At 51.8% G+C, this 19,264-nt stretch overlaps 1 protein-coding gene across 4 annotated transcripts in view; it reads right to left on the bottom strand.

Moving 5' to 3' along the window:
- RPH3AL (rabphilin 3A like (without C2 domains)) overlaps positions 1-19,264 on the bottom strand; it is a 175,400-nt gene that overhangs the window by 137,506 nt on the left and 18,630 nt on the right. Inside the window, exon 1 of one of the 4 annotated variants that reach the window (XM_021067541.1) lies at positions 13,385-13,451. The exons of the other annotated variants lie outside the window; for them this stretch is intronic. The gene's annotated coding sequence lies outside the window, so the exon portion shown is untranslated. Of the gene's footprint in view, positions 1-13,384; positions 13,452-19,264 lie in introns of those variants that run through there. 4 annotated transcript variants of the gene reach the window in all.

The following is a 19,264-nucleotide window of genomic DNA, read 5'->3' as shown; positions in this document are numbered from 1 at the left end:
ACCTACACCATAGCTGAGGACTGAATTGGTGGCCTCCACAGAGACAAGATGCATTAACCCACCAAGTGCAGGAGGAACTCCTAGCCCTTGTTTTCTGATCACCGCACCAAGCACCTCTTCATCCAACCCCCTGTGCTCTACCTCGAAGAGAAATAAACCTGGTTTCCAAAAACGAAGTCCAAAATCATATACATTCCTACATTTCCCCTTCTAAATTAAGCCAGTGTTCTCCATTAACTTTCCACCGGGGAGAGAGAGAAAAGTGTTTAAAATTGGGAACTAAATTTAAAGTTAGGGAAAAAATTAAAACTAGCCTTCACCAAGTGCAAATGTTTGAAGTGGCTCTGCCTCCCATTTTAAAAAGTTACAGGTCAAGCGACGCTCTGTTTGAAAGTTCACCTTGTCACATCAGCCCAGGAATCCAAGCGTTCAAGGGGGGTCATGCAAAGACTCAAGGATTGGTTCGAGGCAGCTTCTACGCTGGATTTTAGCGATAGGAGGGGCATGTTCCACTACATTTTTGGTGCTGGCAGGTGGGCACACTGTATCAACAGGATTCTTGGATGGCGAGCAACAGAAACCAGGTCTGGTGGACTTAAGCAGAAAGGGACCTACCGGCAGGATACCTGGTAACTCAGAACTGATGGGAAGCCTGAAAATCCCCACGTGGAAGAACACAGGATCCCTCACAGCTGCAGAGCCGGGGCCTCAAGAATAAGTGGCTCCAATACCCTTTCCCTTCCTGCTTCGCCTCCTTAGATTCCAGATCCCGAAAGCCGGTCCAGCAGCGTGGCCCAACTTGGGCCAGACCCCAGGCCTTGACCTGGGTGATGGCTACATGAGTGTGTTCACTTTGTAAAAATGAGACCAGCAGGAGTTCCCACTGTGTTCAAAGGGCTAAGGACCCAATGTTGTCTCCGTGAGGATGCAGGTCCGATTCTGGCCTCGCTCAGTGGGTTAGGGATCCAGCATTGCCGCAGCTGTGGCGTAGGTCAGAGCTGCAGCTCTGATTGAACTCCTGGCCTGGGAACTTCCATATGCCACAGGTACAGCCATAAAAAGAAAAAGAAAAAAAAAAGGTAGACAAGGAGTACACTTAGAATGTATGCTGTTTCTGAATGGATCTTTTTTTTTTTTCCTGGCCACACCTGCAGCATGTGGAAGTTCCTGGGCCAGGGACTGAACCCGTGCCACAGTTGTAACCAGAGCCACAGCAGTGACAACACTGGATCCTTAACCTGCTGAGCCACCAGGGAACTCCGTGAATGGATCTTATGTGTCAATAAAAAACAAAATTACAACTAACCAGCAATTCTACTCCTCACAGAAGTAAAATATAGAAGAGAAATAACATACATAAAAGAAATGAAAATTATGTCAATAAGACTTATGGCCACTCCATTTATATTAGCCCTAAACTAAAAAAAGCCCAAAGTTCGGGAGTTCCCGTAGTGCTCAGTGGAAATGAATCTGACTAGCAACCATAAAGACACAGGTTCGATCCCTGGCCTCGCTCAGTGGGTTAAGATCCGGCATTGCTGTGAGCTGTGGTGTAGGTGGCAGACACAGCTAGGACCCTGCACTGCTGTGGCTATGGGGTAGGCTGGCAGCTGTAGCTCCGACTGGACTCCTAGCCTGGAAACTTCCATTTGCCAAGGGTGAAGCCCTTAAAAAAAAAAAATCAAGTGCAGGGGGATAAACACTGGGTACCTGACAATTGCAGTAAAAAAGGAATGACCTGTAGCTCCATACAACATGATGAATCTCAAAAACATAAACACACATGCAAATGGATCTATTAAAAACTGGAATACAGTGTGACTCCATTAATGCAATTTCAAAAGTATACAAAATTTGGATTTCTTGTTGTGGCTCAGCAGGATAAGGACTCAACTGTTGTCTCTACGATAATGTGGTTTGATCCCCGCCTTGCTCAGTGGGTTAAGGATCCAGTGTTGCCATGAGCTGTGCCATAGGTCACAGATGCAGCTCGGATCCCTCAATGCTGTGGCTGCGGCGTAGGCCAGCAGCTGTAGCTCCAATTCGACCCTAGCCTGGGAACTTCCATATGCTGCAGATGCAGCCTTAAAAAGCAAAAAAAAAAAAAAAAAAAAAGACACACGCCTACATGATAAAGATGATAAAGCTATAGAGAATAGCAGGTTAATGATGAGAATGAAATTGAGGTTAGAGCGCCCCGTGGGAATGCGGAGAGAGGACGATCCATGTAGGAAGAGGCATAAAAGCAATTTTTCTAAAGGGCTGTTAACGCTCTGTCTTCAGTTAGGTGGGCATATGCCTGCTTTGTTATCCTTCCTTAAACTGTACATGTGTTTTATATGTGTAGACATATATCTCATAATAACTTTTAATTAGTTCTGATAGTCCAACAATATCCAGTTAAAAATAAGAGGGGAGAGTGGAAATGACGCTATTCCCTGGCAACAGAAAACATAAAACACCTAGGAACAAACTTCACAAGAAATGTTCACAGCCTCCATAAAGACATCAATGAAACTTTAGTGGGTGCCATAAAAAAAAAAAAAAAAAGAAAAAAAAAAAAAGGAATGACAGGAGAGAAGACACGCATCAATATTGTACAGACCATATTTCCAGAGAGGGAAACCTCAGTATCATTATTATTTCATAAATGTAATGTCACTCCAAATGAGAGTCTAATGACATGGGCAGGAGAGCAATAAAATGATTATAAATTTTACATAGAGGAGTGAATCAATGGGCAGGTGTGAACAAGGACACGCTGAGAAAGAATTTGTATTGCCAGGGGTTATATAAAGTCATAATAAAAAATGTGAGAGGGGAAGAAAAAGGTCAGGTGATGAAAAAAGAGAAACCCTGGAAGCGCGAATGTTTGCGCACAATCATAAAACTAACATTCAGAGTCAGGCGGGGCGAGAGCGAAGGAAACCAGGGATCCAAGACTAACATCTATTAACCCAGTACCACGGGGGACTGGACCTGGGAGGCTGAAGCGTAAAGGGGGAGGGAGACGCTGGTGTTTTGCCTTTTTGAATTTTGAACAACATGGTTATCACACATAGCTGACCCCGAACAATGTGGGGGGGGGGTCCGAGGCATCAACCCTCTTGCACTTGAAAATTCCCGTGTAACTTGACAGTCAGCCCCCCTGATCCACTGTCACAGTCGCACGTACTCAGGGTCAATCAACCACAGCTTGGGTGATGCTGTAGTAATTACTGAGGGAAAAGACATCTGGGTACCAGCGGACCCACAGAGTCCAAGCCCGTGTTGTTCAAGGGTCAATTGGCTATTCAAAAAAATAAATTTAAATTTCAAATCTAGTTGGTAGGAGAAGAAACGAAACTAAAAGAATTGGTGGAGGAGTTCCCGTTGTGGCTCACCACAGAACCTGGCTAGGATCCATGAGGATGTGGGTTCAAGCCCTGACCTTGCTCAGTGGGTTAAGGATCCAGCATTGCCATGAGCTGTGGTGAAGGTTGCAGATGTGGCTCAGATCCCAAGTTGCTATGGCTGTGGAGTAGGCCAGCATCTGCCTCTCCGATTCAACCCCTAGCCTGGGAACTTCCACATGCCACAGGAGAGGCCCTAAAAAGCCAAAAAAAAAAAAAAAAAAAGAGGAGTTCCCCTTTCGGCTCAGTGGAAACAAGTCTGACTAGGAACCATGAGGTTGCAGGTTCGATCCCTGGCCTCATTTAGTGGGTTAAGGATCCGGTGTTGACGTGAGCTGTGGTGTAGATCGCAGACACAGTTCTGATCTGGCATTGCTGTGGCTGTGGTGTAGGCCAGCAGCTCCAGCTCCAGTTGGCCCCCTGGGAACTTCCATATGCCACAGGTGAGGCCCTGAAAAGCACACATAAACAAACAAACAAACAAAAAAACCACGCCTTTAAAAAAAAAAGAATTGGTGGACAATTCAGAAAGAAAGAAAATCAGGCTCTTATCTCCTACCATAAACCATTTTGGTTTATTAGAGTTGAATGCAAAAGAGAGAGCTGAATGGGAAAGCTGACGCCAAATAAAGAACTAGAAGAAAATATCAGTGACTATTTCTCTGAACTTGGGGTGGGGCAGAGCTTTCAAACCCAAAAGCAAGAAGGAAGTCATGAAAGGTCTGATAGACTTAACCACACAGCTCCATCTGCTGAGGCTGCCGAAACAAAATACCACGACTGGGCAGCTTAAACCACAGATGTTTCTCTCTCACAGCTCTGGAGGCTGGAGGTCAAGATCAAGGTGCCAGTCCATCCGGTTCCTGGTGAGGGCTCTCTTCCAGGCACTAATCCCATCACAAGGGCCCCATCCTCACGGCCTCATCTAACCCTAATTACCTCCCTATCATCCCATCTCCAAAGACCGTCAGGTTGGAATTAGGGCTTCAACATACGCATCTCAGGAGAACACAAACGTGTGTTCACAACACCCCAAAACCTTAGAACCTTCTCTACGTGTAATGATAATAACGGAAAAACAGGCACTGCACTGAAAAAAATGTACGACATATAGGTCGGTCAATATTCTTATGGATAAGCAAACATTAAATAAAACAGAGGTTATAAAATCATTTATATGGAATAATCTCAAATATTAAACAGTGGTTATCTGTGGAGGTCGGGAATCACAGATGTTTATTTTTTCTTTGTGCTTTTGTGTATTTGTCTACATTTTCCATAATGAATAGGAATTACTTTTTTTTTTTTTCTTTTTTGGCCACCTCTCAGCATATGGAGTTCCGAGGCCAGGGATCAGATCCAAGCCACAGTTGGAACCTACACCACAGCTGTGGCAACATGGAATCCTTAACCCACTGCACTGGGCCGGGGATCAAACCTGCATCCCAGTGCTCCAGAGATGCCGCTGATCCCATTGTGCCATGGTGGGAACTCCTGAATTACTTTTAAGATTTTTTTAAAAACGACATTTTTCCTTTTTATTTTTTTTATTTTTATTTTTGGCTGTACCCACGGCATGCAGAAGTTCCTGGACCAAGGATCAAACCTGAGCCACATCTGCAACTCAAGCCACAGTAGTGACAATGCTGGATCCTTAACCCACTGAAAATGACCATTATTATTAAATTTTTTTTTTTTTTTTTGTCTTTTTGCATTTTCTAGGGCTGCTCCCGAGGCATATGGAGGTTCCCAGGCTAGGGGTCTAATTGGAGCTGTAGCCACCGGCCTACGCCACAGCCACAGTAATGCAGGATCCAAGCTGCGTCTGCAACCCACACCACAGCTCACGGCAACGCCAGATCCTTAACCCACTGAGCAAGGCCAGGGATCGAACCCGCAACCTTACAGTTCCTAGTCGGATTCGTCAACCACTGAGCCACGACGGGAACTCCAGATGACCATTATTTTTTTAAAGGTGTTATGGCAAGGTCAAGCCTCATCAGGGTAAGAGGGTCCAATTCTGTAAAATGTTAGGAGGATGGTTGATGAGCCAGTGCCCAGCACAGCCTGGAGGGTGATCCATAACAGCTACAGACTCTACAAGAAGCCCCTGAAAGAGGCAGGTCCTTCTTCCCAGAGGAAGCAGGCATGGCAGGGATCTTGTATTGCTGAAAATCCTGCCCCATGGAAAAGGGGACACTAAATTTGAGCTGGCTCCAAAGGGACAGGCCCAGAAGCAGAGGGACAAAGAGGTGGATCTCAAGATCTCAGCTCAAAAGAGGGAAGAATTTTGGGAGTTCCCTTGTGGCCCACTGGGTTAAGGATCTGGTATTGTCACTGCTGTGGTTCAGGTCACTGCTATGGCGCAGGTTCCCTCCCTGGCCCAGAAACTTCTGCATGCCGTGGGCATGGCCAAAGTAAACACATAAGAGAAGGAAGAAGCTCTACCTATGTGAGCCGCCCCTAAATGCAAACCACCACGGGGTGAGCTTTGTGTCATGGTCCACCCACAACTTAAGGCTTCTTCTATCAGGGAAGGGGTTAAATTGGACATTAATTTTTCTTTTTTTTTATGGCCACACCAGCAGCATAGAGAAGCTTCTGGGCCAGGGATCAAATTCGAACTGCAGCTGTGGCAACGATGGGTCCTTTAACCACTGTGCCAGGCCAGAGATCGAACTACACCTCCATGGCAACCGAAGCCACTGCAGTCAGATTCTTAACCCAAAGCACCACAACGGGAATGCCTAGACATTAATTTTTAATTATATAATTACTTTTCCTTTTAAAAATTTAAAGCAGATTGTATACTTAAAATGAATGGATTGTTTGAGACATAAAAATGATACAGCAATAAAATTATGTTTAAAGGTTTAAATATCACACACACACACACACACACACACACACACACATACGTACAATCCTTTTTCCCTCCCCCTTCACCTGGAGAGAGCAGCTACTATAGGTTTGGAATGTGTCCTTCTAGACCTTTTTATGTGTTTTTGTATGTAGGTATGTGTTACATATATTTGTATTCATACAAAGTACAAAGGCAGATGTGCAAGCATTTCTATAAAAAGCATCATAATGTATTTATCACTTTGAAACTTGCTTCCTTCACCTTATAATCTTTATATAAGGATCATCATTATTGGTATAGAAAGATCCCACAATTCTCAAAACCTCTTAATACTCCCAGGTACAAAAATGTGAGCTGATGGAGCTGTTAACTGTCCCGCCACCAACGAACATTCAAACCACACACAGTTTTTCACCGCTGACGGCATCCTGCCACAAAGGCTGTTCCAGAACTTTCCACCTGTGCATGCATGCCAGGGTGCCCTGAGAGGCAGAATCCCCACGATGCAGGGCAGATGCTTTTTATCTGAACACGTCCTGCCAAACTGTGGTCCATCACAGAGTTCCTTTCCAAGCCTTAGACCCCCCGGGCTTTAAACCCCCATCCCTGTGAAATGTCTTGTCAGTTTCAGCTTGACAGTCTGGCCCGCCGGGCATATTCCGCACCTTGGTTTCGCTCCACTGCTCTTCCTTAACTATTCCAATCATCATCCGGCCATGGGATGGGCTACTCTGCTCCCTGGCAGCCCTCAAGCCAACAGCCTCTCTCCTGGCTATGCACCGAGGGGCCTCTGGAACGGGGATGAGACCCTTCTAGCCCCTTCTGAGCTTCTGGGAATCAGAGGCTGCTCTCCCAGCAAACGAGAAGGGGCGGAGGGCTGAGCAAGAAGCATCTGTACAAACCCCCGCATCCGCTCCACGGCTGGACGCACCGGACCCAAAGGTGAAACAGCATCACCTTGTCGATGGTGTGTGAGTGCAGCTGAGTGAGTCAACCATTCGCTCTCCTCACCAGGCCCAACAACCAGCAACTCCAAGACGATGCCCGCCACGGGCACCGCAACACCCGACCGCACCGCAACACCCGACCGATTCGCTGTCCGTGGGACGCGAAGTGCCTTTACATAAGGTGCGAACCATGTGACTGCCGTCTTACATAAGGTGCTCCAGTATTTTTAGCAGCATGTGGCTGTCACGTGAGAGGAGGAGCAGATCTCCCAGTGAACGCTGCTCGCTTCCCGGGCTGGGGCAGTCCTTGAAATGCTGCTGTTTTTGCAGGCAGCAGGCTGCCGCTGGAGGGCGGGGATGTCTGTGCTGCAGGGCCACAGCACCAGCCCTATTCTGCAGTTTCTGCAGCCCCGCTGGACAGCTCTGACCAGCAGAAAGGGATCTGTGTCACCCCCCACCCCAGGCCTCGGGCAGAGAGAAAAGGGCCACTTCACGGACTTGGCAGAACCCAACCAGCCACCTCCCAGCTGAGCAAGCGCTCCCCAAACCCAACAAAGTAGAGAGAGACAGAAGGAAAGCAGAGCTGCCCCTGGCCCTGCTGCCACATCCCCAGAGGCGTCCCCCCGCCCCAGAACCCCAGGCGCTCACCCTCATGTCACCTCCCACCTCTCACAAGAAATCCAAGATTCCAGGTACAGTGTCAAGAGTGTGGCCCTTGGGAGTTCCCCGCTGTGGCTCAGCACTAATGAGCCCAACTAGTATCCATGAGGACGCGGGTTCAATTCCTGGCCTCACCCAGTGGGTTAAGGATCGGGTGTCGCCATGAGCTGTGGCATAGGTTGCAGACTCAGCTCAGATCTGGCCTTGCTGCGGCTGTGGGGGAGGCTGACGCCTACAGCTCCTATTCAACCCATAGCCTGGGAGCTTCCATATGCCACAGGCGTGGCCCTAAAAACCAAAAAAAAAAGAAAAAAAGAAAAATACTAGTGTGTGGCCCTCATACAGGAGTGGAGTGTTGGTATTCTCGTCCCGACTTTAGGGTCCCTGTTGCCCTTTTCCCTGTTTAGGTCAATGTTATTGAAGTGTCTCTCACACACACACACACACACACACACACACACACACCCCAAAACTGGTGAATTTTGAGAATATGAACACACCTATGTGACCAACACCCAGACGGAGACACTGAACATCGCTGGCCCCCCAGGGGCCTTCCTCATGCCCCCGGGGACCCCTCCCCGACCTCCAGCACTTACGCTCATGCCACCTTTTTTCTGCACGTGCTCTTTTGCGTCTGGCTCCTCTGCTCAGTGTTTGCGGGTTCATCCCTGTCGTTCCGCGTGGCGGCGAGCTGTCTCGAGGGACAGCGTTCTACTGCACATATTCACCCCGATGTCCCCGGCCACTCTACCGCCACCGGACACTGGCGGTTCCAGTTTGTCGGCTCTTGCAGAGAGTGCTGCCGTGAACATGCTAGTACACATCTTTTCATTGCAGCCTTTTGCCTCTCCGAAGACATAAAATGTTGAAAATCACTGCTTTAAATCACATCTTGAGAAAGACCAACCTGCTCTACATCTCCAGTTCACCCTTTCCTTCATTAAATGCGGTCTTCCCACTGGCTATGCAGCACCGAGTAAAGAGCACTGGCCACAGGAGTCAGACTTCCTAGGACTAAAGCCCTACTCTACCACCTACTGGCTGTGCATCCTTGGGCAAGCCCTTAACCTCTCTGTGCATTACTTTCCTTACCAATAAAATGGAGAAAACAACAGTACTTCTGTCTTCATTTGGTTGAGGATTAAACATGGGAACAAGGTCTACATAAGCTAAGAACCCCTCGGCGTTAGTGGCTATTACTACTGCCAAAGGCACCCGGTCTTTCTCAGCACCCCTGAGGCCCCCTGCTCTGGCAGCCCCCTGCCAGGATAGCTGAGCAAGGCCCTCACATCGGAGGAGACACCAACTGCAGACAAACAATTCCGCCACCACCCACGGGAACAGAGCTGTACCCACGTGCCCGCCCTACGCCAGACTGCGCTCTTCCCTCGGCCTCTCCTGTCATCAAGGATGCGTGAAGGCCACAGCTACTGTCCTTTTACCCACAGGGCACTGGATCTCACTCAAAATGTGACCTAAACCAGGGGCGCCGTTCGGGGTCATTACTAATGGTGTGCCAGCAGCCTAGGGACAAGCTGCTGGGGCACTAACAGTGCCCAGAAATCACAGCCTGCAAAAAACCCCAATGGCTCCGATGTCCATGCAAAAGGAAGAGCGGAGCGAAGCATTTGATGGTTTTGTGTAGGAGACAGAGATGGAAAACGCCCCTCGAAGCACTCGGTGCAGAGACCTAGGAGCCAGAGCGGGGCCTTGCACTACCAGTTGCCATGGCAACTGTTTTTCACAAGAGGAACTTGTTTTCATATGACAGTGACCTGTGGACAGAAGGGAAGCACAGCTCCTAAGAAACTTAACTGGAGGCGCTCCTGTTTGGAGGGTGGCATTGATTTCTGCATCAAAAAAACAAAAGGCATTCAAAAGTGTCCTAAGCGACAGAAATGACCTGAGGGCTCCTCGCAGTTCTCTGTTCCACAACTCTCACGCACGCGCACACACACACACGCACACACACACACACACTCACACAAAAACACAGCCTGTGTCAAAGGCCTCTGGGGCAGTTGTCACAGCTTCTCTGAGTCACTGGTCCCGCCCTTAACCATCTGTTGTGTTTCAAAATCCTTTCCTTGGAGTTCCCGCTGTGGTGCAACGGGATCAGTGGCAAGGCTATAGTACCAGAACGCAGGTTCCATCCCCACCTGGCACAGGGTTAAAGGATCTGGCGTTGCCACAGCTGTGGCATTGGTCACAAGTGCAGCTGTGATCTGATCCCTGGTCCAGGAACTCTATATGCTGGGGATGACCAAAAGGGAAAAACAAAACAAAACAAAAAACCTAAAACAAAGTCCTTTTCTTTCTTTTTTCTTTTTTTTTCTTTTGAAGGCTGCACCCGCGGCATATGGAGGTTCCCAGGCTAGTGGTCAAATTGGAATTACAGCTGCCAGCCTACGTCACAGCCATGCCAGATCCGAGCCAGGTCTGTGACCTACATCACAGCTCAGAGTAACGCCAGATCCTTAACCCACTGGGCGAGGCCAGGGATCGAACCTGCAACCTCATGGTTCCTAATCAGATTCGTTTCCACTGTGCCATGATGGGAACTCCCAACAAAGTCCTTTTCTTAGTCCAGTGGAGTTCCAAGCAACCAGTACACCTGCACACCAAAGGACCAGGTACCAAAGGACTTGTAACACACTGCGGACTGAGGCTTATGCTTTTCTGGAAAAACTGCAAATCCAAGTATCAGGAAACAGCCTCCAAAGTCAGACAGACTGGAGTGCCAAGCTATGTGCTGCCCACCTACAAGCTGTGTGGTGTAGACAGGTCCCTGGACCTCGCTGGGGTCATATCCTCACGGGCAGAACGAAGCCAAGGAGCCTGGCACCCTGCCCCCTGGGGGTGGCAAGGATAACGCACAGGAGGGGTGCTGCAAAGAGCAGCACAGGCCGGCACATGCCGACCACCCAATAAAAGGCTGCTGTGATTTAAGAGCTGGAAAAGTGTCTCTCTCAGCCTTGATACAATCAGAGGCTAATAGCAGAGAAAAAAGTATTAAGTTGGGTGGACGGACTGTAAATGAATCCAGCCGTGAGCCCAGCAGGAGCACCAGGCAGTGGGAATCCGGGCGACTAAAACAGTCCTGGAGGGAGGTGGGATCTGAACCAGACTCTGAAGGATGACAGGACGTCTTCTTGGAGGTTTGGGGGAGGAATTCCTTTACTGACAGCCAGCAGGGTACCCAGCCCCAGGGCCCAGGAGGAAGGGAAGAGGCTTCCAGGACACATAGGGACCTGCCATCTGGGGACAGTCAGCTGTGGTCCCCAGGGCGCAGTGGGGTGGGAAGACCAGGACAGGGGCCCTGTGCAGATGGGAGAGGCAGGGCGTCCCCAGGGAAGTGGCTTCTGAGAACGGCTGAGGCTACAGGAGGGAGAGGAGCTGGGCTCTGCAGGGGAGGGGAAGTGGAGCCTCCAAAGACTTCCCAGCAGAGGGGAACGGCGATCGGGTAAAAGCAGGGTCCGTCCACCTAGAGATGACATGCTGCATAGACTGTGGGGACGGAAGGGATTCTGGCATCAGCCCAGAAAAGGGGCCTCTGAACTCAGGCCTGAGACATTCAAGACCTAAAGCAGTAGCCTGGTCATGGAGGGCAGGGGCAGGGAGAGGGGAGACCCACTGCTGGGACACAAGGGCGGGCAGCTGCCTGTGAGGGGGGGACACGCTGAGTCTGGGTGTCATTGGGCATCCAAGGAGCCAGGACCAGGACTAGAATTGGGGGCGGGTGCTGAGGGCTCCTGAAGCAAGTTCTCTGAGAAGCTAAACACCAGGCCTCACAAAACACCCCAGAAAAGAGGGAAGGGGGTGGGGGTCAGAAGAGGAGAAGGAAGGAAGGAAAAATAAGAGCAAATCCAAGAGAGGAATCACAGCACAGAAGGCTGCAAAGAGGGCACGTGCACACAGGGGTCTGCTTCCCGGACAGAAGGGCCGGCAGCAGGACAAGCCGACAGAAGAGCAGTGTTTGGAAACAAGCCGATTTTCAGAGAAGCAGTTTCAGCGTCGCGGTGGGGCCAGCAGCTAGACTGCGAGGGATTAAGAGGCGAGGCGTGGAGCCAGGAGGCAGGTGCAGAGCACTTGTCGGGAAAACGCGATAGTGAGAGAAAAGAGGAAACGAAGCTTATTGCTCTGATGTATTTTTTTCCCCCAAGAGATGGGAAGCCAAGTGGATGTCAGAGGCAGGAGGACGGAGGGGCCTGGACCTGCGCGGAAGGGCGGGATGGCTCGAGGCGTGGGGGAGGGGAGGGGCAGAGCCTGGACGGCTGCCCTGGCTCGGCCCATGCTCTTCCTAGGGTGTCAGAGACACTGACTCCCCCCGACCTCCAAATGCTGTGGGTGGGGGATGGGGCGGTCAAAGATTCCCACGCAGCCGCACACATGGGGCCTGATCTTTCTCCCGAATCCCTCGGTCCTGAACTCACTGAGGATGGGTTATTCCACCTTTCGCATGCACCTCTCACCAGGACTGCGTCCAGGGGGTGGGTAGGGGTGTCACAGATCACACAGGTAGGAAAATCGGGTCCTCAGCCTTCTGAGTAGCCGGGCAGGGGCCCAAATTCTCAAACTTCCCTGCAGAACCCTCACAGCAAACCAAGAAAGGGGGCTTCACCCCTCGCCCTGCCTCCCGCCACAGCGCAGGTGTCACAGGGCACCATCGTGAGTCGTGAGGCCAGAGCCTCATTCTGATGGCAGGGCTGGCCGGATTTCTACAATTCCTCCAGACCTCCGGCCTGGAAAAAACGGAGGTGGGCCTGACCTGGGGTTTCAGGAGGACTGGAAAACCAACCCGGGGCAGGACACTCAGGAGGAAAGAGGCGCGCAGGGTGAGGAATCCTGCCTGGCCAGGGAAAGCTACCGCCGTCCCGCCCTCCTCACACCCTCCTGGGCACCAAGTGCCATCGGAATCCCACTCCTGGTCACCTAACCAGGGCCGAAAGCCCAAACGGCCAGGGCCCAGGCCCAGCCAGGTGCCCGCGCCCTGCGTCTGGAGCGTGGGATCCTCACCGCAGGCAAGGCGGGGCGCGGAGGGCAGTGCGCGCCGTCCCCGTCCCCGCGGGCCCGGAGGCAGCGGCGACCCCCGGGCCCTGCCCGCGCACGTGCGCGCCCCGCAGGCGCTCGGTAAACACCGCACTTGTTGACGCGCTCGCCCGCAGCGCTCGCCCCAGCGCCGCCTGCTGTCTGCCGCCGACCTCGGCCGCCCACCTGCTCCCCGCCTCCGCCGCCCCGGGCCGGCCCGGGCCCGCGACCCCCAGCACCGGCGCACCACCGGCTCCCCGAGGGCCCCAAGCAGGCGGCGGGCCCCACGCCGAGCGCCAGGCGCTCCGGGGGCCGGGCCCAGGCGCTGCCCCGGGCTCGCCCCCGACCCGCGCACAACAGCTCCCGGGCCCGCCTGCTGTCCCCGGGCCGGCCCGAGCGGCCCCGCGGCCCCCGCCCCCGAGCCTTACACACGCCCCGGCTCGGCGGGCCCCGGCCCCGAAAGGGGGGCGGCCCCTGGGAACCAGACTTACCCGGGGTCCGCCCGGCCGCCGGCGCGCTCCCTGACCGCCCCCTGGCGGCGGCCTCGGGTACCCGGCGCCCGCCCCGCCCCGCCCCGCCCGGACCTGGGACCTGAGGTCACCCCGTAGGCCAGGGCCCCTCGGGGTGGCTGGCCCCTTGCTGTTACTGAGTAACAAACAGTACTCTCTGTTCCCCAAGCAGCTCCACGTCCCCACCCGCCCAAATGACCCACTCTAACAACCCCAGGAGACAAGAGGAGGGCAAGTATGATTTCTGGGGCCGGAAACGGCACCTGGCACCTGCTGCAATTCAGTTCAATTCATTGGTTGAAGGAGGGAAGGCGCCACTCATGGGCCGGCAAGCTGAGGCAACTTGCCACAGTCACTAAAGGAAATCATCACGGAACCCTAAAGCTTTCACCAGCCTCTTGTCGACTTTACCACTTCAAGAACTGCTGTGTTCTCCACTTCCACCCGCCGGGAGGCTCGGTGCCCAGGTTTTTGGATCCAGGCGGGGTGCGAGTGAGGACAGGCAGCGCTAAAGCCCTGTTACCCTTCATTCTCGACCGGGAAGACGAATTCAATCAAAAACCGGTTTATGGGAGTTCCCGTGTGGCACAGCAGAAACGCATCCAACGAGGAACCATGAGGTTGCAGGTTCGATCCCTGGTCTTGCTCAGTGGGTTGAGGCTCTGGCGTTGCCATAAGCTGTGGTTGTAGGTCACAGACATGGCTCAGATCCTGCGTTGCTGTGGCAGTGGTGCAGGCCAGTAGCTGTAGCTCTGATTCCACCCCTAGCCTGGGAACCTCCATATGCTGCTGGTGCGGCCCTAAAAAAAGCAAAAACAAAAAGCAAAACCCAGTTTATGAACAGATTTCCGGAGCTAACCCCAGAATCTGCAGCTGAGTGATGACCAAACCTGGAGGTCCTGGTTTCCAGACTTACAAAGCAGCCTCCACAAGTCCTTGGGTCAGACTTCGGTTTAGGTTCTGGATCTGGCCCAGGGGAGATGTGGTCTTGGGTAGGGGAGCAAATCTCAGTAAGCCAGCCCTGTCCAGTAAACTTCCTGCCATCATGGACATGTCATATGGCCATGCTGTCCACCAACCAGTGATCCCAGGGGCTGGACTTTTTGATTTCACTTAATTTTACTTTGTTTAAATTTAAACCACTAATGTAGCTAGTGGCCAAACCTCATTTTCTTTCTTTCTTTTCTTTTTTTGTTTTTGTTTTCTTTTTAGGGCTGCGCCTGTGGCTTATGGAAGTTCCCAGGCTAGGGGTCAAATCAGACCTGCAGCTGCCGGCCTACCCCACAGCCACAGCAACACTAAATCCAGGCCTCATCTGAGCTCTACACCGCAGCTTGAGGCAACACCAGATCATTAACCCACTGAGCAAGGCCAGGGATCAAATTTGCATTCTCATGAAGACTATATCATGTTCTTAACCTGCTAAGCCACAGCGGGATCCCCAAGCCTCAGCTTCTTTATGTGCCAAAGGGGTGTGGTTGTCCTCTTGTGAGGACTGCATGGGACAGTGTGGGGGAGGCCCCTGATTCCCAGCCTGGCTCGCTGGAAGAGCTCGGCTGAGTTGCTGGCATCACTCTCACCACCATCACCACCTCACCAACCCTGAAACCTCAAGGCTACAGGGATTCTATAGGCTGTAGCCCACCTCCCACAATCACGCCTCCAGGAGTCTCGCACGCTGCTGTTGGCACAGCCTGTCACAGAATCCTCACCATCTCTGGGATGACCTAGCCTCTGGACTGCTGACCACTGGAAAAAGATTTCTAGGCATTCCCACTGTGGCTCAGCAGTAACAAGCCCGACTAGTTGCCATGAAGATGCAGGCTCGATCCCTGGCCTCACTCAGTGGGTTAAGGATCCGGCGGCATTGCTGTGAGCTGTGGTGTAGGTCGCAGACGCGGCTTGGATCTGGCGTGGCTGTGACCGTGGCTGTGGCTGAGGCTGGTGGCTACAGCTCTGATTCGACCTCTAGCCTGGGAACTTCCGTATGCTGAGGAAGCAGCCCTAAAAAGCAAAAAAAAAAAAAAAAGAAGGAAGGAAAAAGTTAGTTAATTGAGGGTGCCTATAAGATTGGCATCTTGTTCCCAGCAGGATCCTGGCTGAGCTGGTGACTCTCTCCTACTCCAGGAGCAGAGCATGGTGAGAGAAGACATTTAGAGAAGTTGACTCATCCTCCAGAGTCTGGGGCTGGCATGAACCTAGAACAGGGTCGCTCAACCACAGCTCTGTTGACCTTTGGGGCAGTTACTCGTGTGTGGAGGGGATGCTGTTCTGTGCATTTGCAGGGTGTTCAGCAGCATCCCCGGCGCCCACTCCCCAGCTGTGACAAACCACAATGTCACCAGACATTGTCACCTTTCCCAGGGAGGGGCCACCCTCCTACCCCCTACCATGAGAACCACTGACCCAGAGCCTGGTGTCTCCAGCCTAGAGGACCGGGCGGGGGGGGGGGGGGGCTTGCTCGGTGCTTGCAGTTGTGGGTAGAGGAGGACAGGTGCACATTTCCACGATTAAGCCAGGGACGTTTCCTAAAGGCCAAGAGGAAGGTGTGGAAGAGAGCAGGCTTTGGTCTTGAGGAGGCTCCTCTCCAAGAAAGTGGCTGTGGGGCAGAGGAACCCTGGCCGGAAGAGGCTGTGGGATGTTGCTCTGGAGACAGATGCTCAGAGGGAAGCAAGAGAGGGTACCACGCAGGGTCTCCCGAGTCTCAAATGCTCGACTCTGGAGGAGATCGAAGCAGGAGAAAGAGAAGGGAGAGGAGCCAGCGCTCCCCCTTCCTCCCCCAGGGAAAGACCAGGTTATCTCCTGGTTCAGCCCCATCGAGTGGCATTTGTTCAACAAATTCACGACATCGTCGAATAAGCATATTTTTAGCTGGACTTCTGCCTCGTTCAAGATGGAGTAGCAGGGGCCACAGTTAGCGTCAGGCTCGAAATCACTAAACTATCAGACAAAATATAGGAAACGACAACACTCAAGACGTTGCACATCAGGCAGCAAAGACGAGTCATCCCTGGGAGAGAGGAAACAGCGGAGGGACCCCCGCACTGCCCGCCTTGCCACCTGGAGAATTTCCAGACTGTGGTTCCGAGAAGGAAAAATCAGCCAGAGTCCAACGGCGTAGCTGCATGGAAGAGACAGAGCTGCAACCCGAGCAAATGAAACTAGTTTGCAGGGCAGAGGACCAGAGAGGAGGGAGGAGCACACAGAGAGAAATCTAGAGATGTGATGACGTTTCCCCTCAAATATTCAGTGAGTACCGCTCAGCACAGGTGTGTGAGAAAATTACACATGCCTAGAGGATGAACCACCCAACAGGATTTGTGGGAACAGTCAGTACTCACGCAGGGCAGGAATGATGCCTCTTCCCAAAGTGGAAAACACCACCGTTCAGGGGCCACTAGTTAGAATACCCAGAAGGGTCTTGCCTTAAGACTAGAAAAAAACAAAAATTTAACCCCAGACTAAATCCAGAAATCCAGGGCTGGTCCCACCCTTAGGTTTTAAGCTTAAAATCTTCAAAAGCTTAAAAGATTGGAAAGGAGCGCACTTTTTCAGGTAAATTAGCTGCTGCAACACAGTTCAAGAATGTTGATAGGAATTTAGAAATATCCTGTACCCAGTAAGGAAGGATTCACAATGTCTGGCATCCAACAAAAATGACCAGGCACACAAAGCAGCGGGAAAATGCAACTCGTAGCGAGGAGCCAACTCTATTCATTGAAACTGACTCAGACATGACACAGATGATAGAATTAGGAGACACAGGCATTTAAACGGTTATAAGAGCGTATTTTATACGTTCAAAAAGCTAAAGGAAAGCTTGACCATGTCATGTGCAGATATGGAAGGGAAAAAAAGACTCAAATGGAACTTCAATGAACACTACAAATGTCTGAGATGAAAAATACATTGAATGCAATTAATGGCAGATTAGACACTGCAGAAGAAAAAATGAGTGGCTCCCCTAAAAACCCTCAGTGAAGTCTACTTATCTCTCTTTCGTGTCTGTATGAGTTCATTTTGTTGGACAACTCAAAGTGCCGTGTTTTTGGGGGTTTTGTTTTGTGTTTTTTTGTTTTGTCTTTTGAGGGCCGCCCCTGCGGCATATGGAGGTTCCCAGGCTAGGTGTCAAATTGCAGCTGCAGCTGCCAGCCTACACCACAGCCACAGCCACTTGGGATCCGAGCTGTGTCTGTGACCTACACCACTGCTCGTGGCCACGCGGGATCCTTAACCTACTGAGGGAGGCCAGGGATGGAACCCATATCTTCATGCATACTAGTCAGGTTTGTTACCGCTGAGCCACAACGGGAACTCCCAAAGTGTTGCGTTTTGAGAGGACAGAACAGCAAGGACAGGGGTCAAGGCAGGGAGCCTTGGCAGTAAGCGCATTGTTTTAGGGACGGGTCTGGCTTTGATTTCAAGGCTTGAGGGAGCTCCAGCTGACATCCTAGTCATTAAGCGGTCTTGTCTGGTTGCTTCTGCAGGTTGGCGCCCTGCACTGCCAAAAAGGCCCAGTGTTCCTGAGGCCACAGCAGGTGTGTGACCTGGAGGGGCCCTGAAATCTGCTACGTGAGATAAAATACTTTGTCTTCAAGAACCTCATAGTTAAGTGGGGACACAGAAACATAAATAATCTCCAGTGGCAAACCTGCTGCAACATGCTGGCTACCGTGTGCTGATCTCACAGTAGACGTGTCCCACGGAAGCAGGACTTTTTTTGCCATTTCTTGGGCCGCTCCTGTGGCACATGGAGGTTCCCAGGCTAGGGGTCGAATTGGAGCTGTAGCCGCTGGCCTACGCCAGAGCCACAGCAACTCGGGATCTGAGCCGCGTCTGCGACCTACACCACAGCTCACGGCAACGCCGGATCCTCAACCCACTGAGCAAGGGCAGGGACCGAACCTGCAACCTCATGGTTCCTAGTTGGATTCGTTAGCCACTGCGCCACAACAGGAACTCCAGGACATTGTTTATCTTCATTTTATAGCTATGAAAATTGAGAAGGAGTTCCCGTCGTGGATCAGCAGAAACAAATCCGACTGGGAACCCTGAGGTTGCTGGTTCGATCCCTAGCCTCGCTCAGTGGGTTAAGGATCCGGCATTGCCGTGAGCTTTGGTGGAGGTCGCAGATGCGGCTCAGATCTGCCATGGCTGTGGCTGTAGCTCTGATTAAACCCCCAGCCTGGGAACTTCCATATGCCTTGGGTGCAGCCCTGAAAAGACAAAAAACCAAAAAAAAAAAAAAAAAAAAAAAGGAAGAAAGAAAATTGAGACAAACACCTTGAGAAATTTGCCGAACGTCCTACAGCCAGGTAGTGGCAGTGCCACCATGCTACCCTACCACTGCGGCTGCATAAGATTCAAAAGACACAGAGGATGGTGCAGCAGGGCTCCGATCAGGAAACCTTTGCTCTGGGACACACAGGGGTAGGAGTTTGCCAGGTGGGCCAGGGCGGGAAGGACATGGCAGAGAGAAGGAAGAGCAGACGGCAAGGCGCAGGGAAGGCAAGAAAGGGAAGGTGGGAAAGTCGAGAATGGTGCACGGGGAGAGGGAGCAGAGGAGCCCAGAGCGGGAGGTTGGAACCAGGGTGCGAAGGGTCCCGGACACCCTGCCGAGGCTGTGGATTACAGCCAGCCAGCCAGCCATGGCTAGTCTCGGATCCTTGAGATCTGAGGCTCCATCAAGAAGTAAAGAGAATCAGCCATCTCTGTGCATGTGCATGAAGAAGACACGCCTCTTTTCTCTTGGGTCTAAGAGACAAAGGTAAATAGATATTGGCTGATACAGATTCACTCCCACAGATGGGACTGCTTGCTAACAGGAGACTTTATGAATAAGATGCATGCTGATTATAGAGT

Source organism: Sus scrofa, chromosome 12, assembly GCF_000003025.6.
Source record: "Sus scrofa isolate TJ Tabasco breed Duroc chromosome 12, Sscrofa11.1, whole genome shotgun sequence".
Lineage (NCBI taxonomy): Eukaryota > Metazoa > Chordata > Mammalia > Artiodactyla > Suidae > Sus > Sus scrofa.
The sequence above is the reverse complement of the archived record's forward strand: the minus strand, read 5'-3'. Positions and strand labels throughout refer to the sequence as shown.